Here is an 8,086-nt window from a genome sequence, read left to right on the forward strand (position 1 = left end):
TTTCTGTACTTTGTGATTCTGGTGTGCAATGTGTTTATAACATAAGAGTGTGCACTGCACCTGAGCCTGGTTTGGGTATTTTAATTACAGATGGAGTGGATGATGTGCTGTAGCTGTAATGCAGCGAGCCTGGTTCTATAGTCAGCCACTGTAGTCCATTATGCTTGCAGATTGTTGTAGCTGAAGGTACAATTCACACCTAGAATGAGGGAACACACCAGAAAGTGAAACTTAAAGCCAGTGCACATAGACTCAAATATCACAGGAATCTGGATTTTCTGGATCTTCGCTGATGGTTATCTCGCATTTACTCCTAATAACACAGCAGAGTTTTAAATGGAGAATTTCCATTGTCTTACATTTTGCTGCTGTTCTCATAATTAGAGACTTGAAAAATGTTCTGATCTGTCAAGTTTGTAAAGCTTTTGTGTAAACCTCTAAATGTCATTCATTAGTCATTGTGTTGGCCATTTTTCCCCATCTATGTCTTCCGTTTTTCAGAATGAAATACCATGTCTGATACCTTTAAATCCGTATGCATTATCCAGTTTTCTCATTTTCCCACTTTTTCTTGGGCTAACAGAATAAGTAAAACAGGGTATTATTTATTTATTGGCTAGAAATGTTGGATATTGTTTTTATTTTCTTCAGAATGTTATGATTAGCACAGATCAGCCGTGTATGTCTTTTAAAAAAATAAACAAAGGTTGCTTTATTTCTCGGCTGCAATGGGATATTATAATTTTTTCTCCATTCGTCAAGGAGGCATTTATTTAATGTGAGACTGACACACAAAAGAAGAGCAAGTTCTCTGTCTTCAGCTGCCATCTCTAGTGGCCATGTAAATAGTTCCCTTGAAACACATTGAAGCTGTATAGCTATTTTGATAAATTTAAAACCATGAGTGGGTTAAGTGGTCCCTGTGGAATCTCTGCTTGAGTTAGGTGCATAGAGCAGTCACCTGTGAGGTGTTTTGAGATAAGTTACCATGAGCCCAATCCCAGTGCATTGTAGGTAATTGAGTAAAGTTCTCTACACATTCTATCTGTTGCCAGAATCGGGCCAGCCTTGACCTTGCATAAGCCTAACTGTGACCTGGTGCATTCCACAAGGGGCCAAAGCATCATCTGGAATCCAGCTTGCACCTTGGTTGGGTGATGTCCTCTGGTACTTGATCCTTACACCCTTTTATCTCCTGGTGGCCTGGCTTTCGTGGCCCCTTCCAGTATCTCTCAATAGCCCAAGCCGTCGTTCAGTTCACAGATCTGCTTGGATCAGTGTGGATGCATGTTCCAAGCTGCATGGATCATTCATGGCCTGGGAAGACTATGAAAAGGAGATGTTCTCTTAGAGTATGCAAGGAAAGGAGTGGTTGCTGCCTCTCTAACATGAGCTTTACCTGATAACCCTCACAACAAACTAGGGGAAATATTCCATGTCCAGCTTAAATATAAAATTTTCATTTTATTTGAAAGACAAAGATATAGACATCTTCCTTATACTGGTTCACTTCCCAAATGCTCCCAGCAGCCATAGCTGGGCCAGGCTGAAGCCAGGAGCCTACACCTCCATCCAGCTTTCCTGGATGGCACCCACACACTTGAACCATCATCTGCTGCCTCCCTGCATGTGTGTTAGCAGGAAGCTGGATCAGAAGCAGAAGGACTCAAACCTAGGCACTCTGGTATGAGATGCCGCCATTCCAAGCAACAACTCAACAAGCTGTGCCACACACATGTCCAGTGTCCAGTTTATAGAAAAGTTAAAATTGGATCTAATACCTTTTACCCAAGGTCACACAAATTGATGACGCTGAGATCCAACTTGAGATGTGGCTTAAGTCTATTCTTTTTAAACTGGATTATACTGGATGCCATCTCCCTGTTTTTCAGAACTCCCCTGACCACAGTCCACTGCTTGACTGCTAGGGATTCTGTCATTCTTTGCACATCGGGCACACAGCTGCAAAGGGAGCCTCTCAGAATCTCTTTGCATCCATTGTTGCTGGAAAGCAGGAGAGCCACTGCTGGGCTGCTTTGTCTCTTAGCAGGAAGAGCTGGTGACAGGCTGCTGGAGACCGGGCTGCCTGCCAGCTGGGACCTTCTAATGCCATTCCACTCCCACCTCCATGTATGTAAGTACATTTCAGTTGCCACAAGACTGTTGGCAGGGCTGACATACTCACATAGCATCCTATGTGAGTACTGGTTCGAGTCCAGGCTATTCCAATTCTAATCCAGTTCCCTGCTCATGTGCCTGGGAATCAGGCAGAAGATGGCCTGAGTCCTTGGGCCCCTGCCACCCACATGGGAGACCCAGAGAGAGTTCTGGGTTCTGATTTCCATCTGACCCAGCCCTAGCCACAACCATTTGGGAAATGAACCAGTGGATGGAAGACTGCCTTTCAGATTTAAAAATAGTAAGAGCCTTGACAGAACCACAGGTTTAATTTCTGGTGACCAAAGTCAGGACTAGCAATATCCATTGTTTCCTGGTCTCAGATGGGAGCAATAGGGAATTCCCAAGTAGTAAGCTCTGGTGAATCTGAGAAGTGGTGGTAGGATAGGATATAGAAAAACACTGCTGTGCTAGGTCTCCAGGGTCAGAAACTCAGGCACTCAGTAGTAGAAACCAGGCCTGGTTGCCCCGGTCCCAGGCCTCTGATGTGTAGGGATAGTTAATAAAGGATGGGTTCATGGCTATGGCCTTTCCAGGGATCTCAAAGTCTTCTCACTTATCCTTGATCCCAGGGTATCTCAATCCTATTACTCCTGTAGCAGAGATGGAGCTCCCCAAACTGCCACATTGGCCAGCCTGCCATAAAGGATAGTCCAACCTCACTGGATAGACTTGGACCCAAAGTGTTCCAAGGGCGAGGCCAGTTGTCTGTATGAAGCCACCTTCAAGGGGCTCAGAAACAGTCAAGATGTGTGTCGTGTTGTTGCCGTGTGTCCCATCAGCCCACCCTGGAAATGATCTCTAAAGTGGCCAGGTGCATTGGACCTTATATTTATAGTGGTGTAAGATTTCAGTCTTTGGACAGAGTGCTGCGTTGCTGGACTTGTGCAAGCTGACTGCAGTGAGAAAGGCAATGCTTTGCAACCAGAGACCTGGGTCCCATCCCACTGTCTGCTCTCCATGAACTCGAGCGATTAACCTGTTGCTGAGCCTCAGTTTCCTCAATCGTATGGTAGGCCTACTTAGATTTTATTGGATTGTTGAGGGTGTTAGCTTACCTACTATGTAAAGTCATTAACTATTTTGCAATACGCCCTCTACATAGCACACCTGGGAAGTGTTAATAATTCTGGAACTAGGTACTTAAGGTACGATAGCCATATTCCCAACCATTGTGTGACCCTGGGCTGTTCATTTCACTTTCCCCTTCACAGACATTCGAAAATGCAAGGTTTGTGAGAATCAAATAGCAGAGGAAAACCTCTGAGCCCAAGGTGTGACAAAGGCAGGGACACCATGAAGACCCTCTGTGACTGAGAAAGGTGCAATGGAGGATTTAAGTCACAAGAACATCCTTATCTGCTGTGCTATGGGAAATTAAGGAATCCACACTTGGGTCCCAGGTAGGCAGGGCTTCCTGGAGCAAACCACATTCCAGCTCCCAGCCTCTGCTGTTCTGCTCAGTTCCCTGCTGTCCACTGGAGTGGACAGGGGCTCCGCTCTTCAGAGAGAGCCCCCTGTCCCTGAGAGTCCTCCTTGGTCCTCAAGGCCTGAGGGGTCTTGGAACAGCCCGTGGAAAATGCAGGTGGTGGCTGGAGGACTCAGTTACTAGTTTTTGTTGTCTTATTTCCCTATGAGGAGTAAGGCTTTGGGCAGTGTATCGGTGAGCAGAGAGGATGGATGTCTGGAGGCCCAGCCAGGGCCAGTGTCCCTTCACAAAAGGTTCCGAAGGCCTGAGGTTTAGAAGCTATGTCTTAAGAGACACAGTGTTGGGATGGCTGGGATGCTACTTCATCCTCAGACTATAAGTGGGGAGCAAGCCCTTTCTCTCTGGCAATGGATTTGCTGACAAAAGGATGGCCTCTAACTGATCCGGGGCACATACAGCCTCCTGAGCACCTGTCAGCAAATGCAAAAAAAAAAAAATTCTGGGGCCCTTATGTGTCAACTGGAAAGCTTGCATTGACTTTGTCTTTCTACAAATAACTGGCTTTGTCTAAAGGATTTCAATAAAATACCATAACAAAAAAGTTTGGAAATCTAAGCATAATTTTTCCATCCTTTGTGATTCCTGTGAACTTTTTGAAGATCCTTTTTATGTTCAGGAGGTTGGTGCATAGCTCCAGCCAGGAGTGTCTGATAGGACAGCTCAGGATTTGGCTTTGATTCACCTAACGGATATTGTTTTGTGTGTGTGTGTTCTTTCACACCTTAAAATTATGTGCTTGAGGCCTGGGACAAAGGGGCAGCCTGCTCAGGGCTCTGGCCTGCCCCTGCCAGGGAGGGTCGATGAGAGTCCATGCATCACCCTAGGAAGATGGAGTTTGTGCCTGTGGGAGGTCTTCGGAGCGGCCAGGCCTGAATCAAATATCAGCGAAGGCCAAGTTTGTGATTAGATGACTCGTTCATTCCCCTGTCGCCCAAACTCAGGAATTTTAGAAAATACAACTTTTGGTGTTTGATTCAAAATGGTTCCCTGGAGGTGAAACTTGCCTTTAATAAAAAAAAAAAAAAAAAAAAAAAAGAGCGCAGTTTAGTGTTTAGCAAGTTAGGTGTGGCTTCAGTGGATCCATGGGTACCCTGAGTCTACATCTGAAATTACTTCGCTAGCTCTTGGCCTCTGTGAGCTCTGTTGTCAGCCAAATGGAGCAAGGTGCTAACTGCGTACCCATTACAAGGCTGTAACCCCATGAGTGTGAAGTCCTTAAGTCTGTGTTCTCTGCGGGAACCAAGGCATTTTGAGGAAAGTAATTTCAGAGAAAAGGAACAGCTTGACAAATGGTGCTGTTTGATGGCTCCAATTCTAGAAGTCATGCAAAGAAAACTTGACCTTTTAGGAGCTCCTGTTGACAGGTGGCCTCATAAATTTCACAGGGTTGAGAAATATAGATACCGGTCATTGAAAAGCAAGGTGAGAAAACTCCCTATATGCCAATAGAGAATTTTCCCAAGAAAAAGAAAAGAGGGAGGCAGAATGATATTTCATATGCTACCCTTTGAAGAAAACTAAATATGTTATACATGTGTGGATTACTTAGGAAAGTAAGTGCAAGAAGCTGGGAGTAAGGTGACATGGTTTGTTCTTGATGCTAGCAACTGTGAGGCAAGGGTGGGAGGGAGACTTTTTGCCTTATACCCTATTATATCTTTTGAATTTAAATGGTTGGGTGTATTTACTATTTAAAACACATCTGAAGATAATCTTATTTACAGAAGTGTGTCAAAAGGTGGATGGAGCTAAAGCTCTGTGCCAGCCCTTTTGAGACCAGTGAGCAAAACTACAAGGCCCAAGAACAATCGTGTGCAGACAGTGGACTCACCACAATCAGATGAAGCTAATTTTCATGGTGTTACTCTTTGTTGAAAGTCAACAGCATTAGGGGGTGTACTGTTAAGAGAATGTGTAGCCTGTAAAGACAGCTGTGACCACGTTATATTGTACACATTGTTGTCTTCTTTTTAAAAAATACTTATGTATTTGAAAGGCAGAGTAACAGAGAGGGAGAGAGGGAGATCTTTTAACCACTGGTTCACTCCCTAAATGACCACAGTGGTTGCATCTAGGCCAGGCCAAAGCCAAGAGCCTGGAACTCTGTCCTCGTCTCATTTGGGTGGCTGAATGCCCAGCCAAGTAGCCGGAACTTGAATGGGCACTCCAGTATGGGATGTGAGCATCACAGGTGGTGGCTTGACCTGCTGCGCCCCAATGCCTGCCCCTCGTTTGTTTTCTGAATCAAAATCCTTTCTCTTGCACCCTTTCCTGTGAAGCCTTTCATGTAATCTTCCCACCTCAGTCTAATCTTCCCGCTTCTCAGAATACCTGTCACTTGGTATAGAGCAACTATGGACCCTGAGCTAATGCTGATGACTTTTTCCTGGTGCTTACATATCAAGTGTTTAACTTTGCTCTAGGTAGATAGCACTGTTTATTACCTGTCATTATATCCACTATTTTATCTGTAGAACTCCCCTATAACACCATTTTACAAATCAAGAAATGGGGCTAGACATTTGTAATGATCACGGCGTCACAACGTGGCAGAGCTGGGATTTGAACCAGGTCTCCTGATGGCAGCTTGAGTTCTTGAGGGCTTGCCCATGTCCTGACGGATATCAGGCACATCTATGTGAAATGAGGTGTTGTGGATTTCTCCAAGACATTGTCTGGCATCCCAGTGGTGGGCCCAGCACAGAACAGCGAATACTGCGGATGTACGATCAGGGCAGTTTTGTGACTTACCAGGTTTGTAAATGATACTCTGCTGCACTTGATCAAAGAAAATGGCGAAAGGCTACCTCTCTGTGCTGATGTCCCCAAAGGTCAGCCTTTTCTGAGGGCAGTTTTTCCCAAAGACACATGTCTCCTCTGGGCCAGCACAGCAGAGCAGTCCCCAGGCAGTAGGGATCAGTCACAGGTGCAGCTCTGTTCCATGGAAGTGCTGCCTCTCTGCCCCAGCCTATGGCATTCAGTTCTGTGCCCCAGGCAACCCAGCAAAGCCCCCGTGCATCACACCCTTCTAAACCAGTGGCAAAGGGCTGTGGTTTTGGCTGTCGAAGCCACGTATGCCAAGTTGCTGCTGTTTGTTCTCCCAAATGCAACCAGCAGAGTTTCAAAGGCTCAAGCTGTGCTCCAGGAATCCAGAGGACTGCGGGCCTCTGAGCGGGCTGCCGGGAGTTCTCACAAGAGGTCAAGACTGGGGAACTCTCCACCCTTGAAGCTCTTGGAGTCTGAAGTCCTGAATTAGTTGAAAAAGTAATAACTTGCCATACTGGTTATTTTGCTCCTTCAATACAAAAACTTTTTATTTGTTTATTTGGCAGAGTTAGAACCACTGGTTCATGCCCCAAATGGCCTCAATAGCCAGTACTGGTCCAGGCTGGAGCCAGGAGCCTGGAACTCCATCCAGGTCTCCCATGTGGTAGCAGAGGCCTAAACATTGGGCCAGCTTCCACTGCTTTCCCAGGTGCATTAACAAGGAACTGGGTTGGAAGCAACTGGGACTTGAACTAGTGCTCATGTGGGATGCTGGTGTTGCAGGCAGTGGCTTAGCTCCCAGTATACAAGAACTTCCCATGGGACCAGACTTCTGACTTGTGTGTTCTCACCTGTGGACAAACTATAGGAAAACAAATCACTGTACGAGGTTGCTGGGGAAAAGATGGTTATCTCCAATGCCAAAATAGGATTAAGTCATTCAGATTCGAAAGCTTGATGCAGCCACTGGCAGAGTAAAGATACCCTGGACCCTGGGGTTGATGGAGTTCATTCATTCAGCACATATTTGTTCCTGGCACCAGTCTGGCCCCAGGAAATGTGGTGATGAACAGAAACAAAAGCATATAATTGTGAAATGGAAGCTATTCAGAAGATGATAAATGCTATGGGGAATAAAAGTAGAGAAGAGAGGTGAGAGTGTCAGTAGTGATGGGGTGGGGAGTGTTTTATTTTAAACGAGATGGTGAGGGCAGGCCTCCCAACGTGAAGTAAAGACCTGAAGGACTTGAGAGTGAGCCTCATGGATCTCCAGGGGAGGAGCACTGCAGGGCATCAACAGCAGGTGCAAAGGACGTGAGGCAGAAGCTCACTTTGTGTGTTTGAATCACAGCAAGGAGCTGTGTGGCTAGAGAGGGGGAAGAGTGGGGAGTTGTGGTGGATGTGGCGGATGTGATGTGCCAAAGGTGAGTGGGAGGGGTCCGGATCACAGAGGGCCATCCAGGCTGTTGGGAGCAGCGTGGCTTTCCTCTTTCAGTGAGGTGGGGCATCCCTGGAGGGTTTGAGCAGGAAAGAGTATGAAGTGGGTCATGTTGTCAGGGGGTACATTAGCTGTTCTGGGGGGAGAGCCAGGACAGAAGCAGAGACCAGTTAGAAGGCACTTGGTAATCAGATGCAACAGTGGCTCATAGCGAG

The sequence above is a fragment of the Lepus europaeus genome, chromosome 15 (genome assembly GCF_033115175.1).
Source record: "Lepus europaeus isolate LE1 chromosome 15, mLepTim1.pri, whole genome shotgun sequence".
Lineage (NCBI taxonomy): Eukaryota > Metazoa > Chordata > Mammalia > Lagomorpha > Leporidae > Lepus > Lepus europaeus.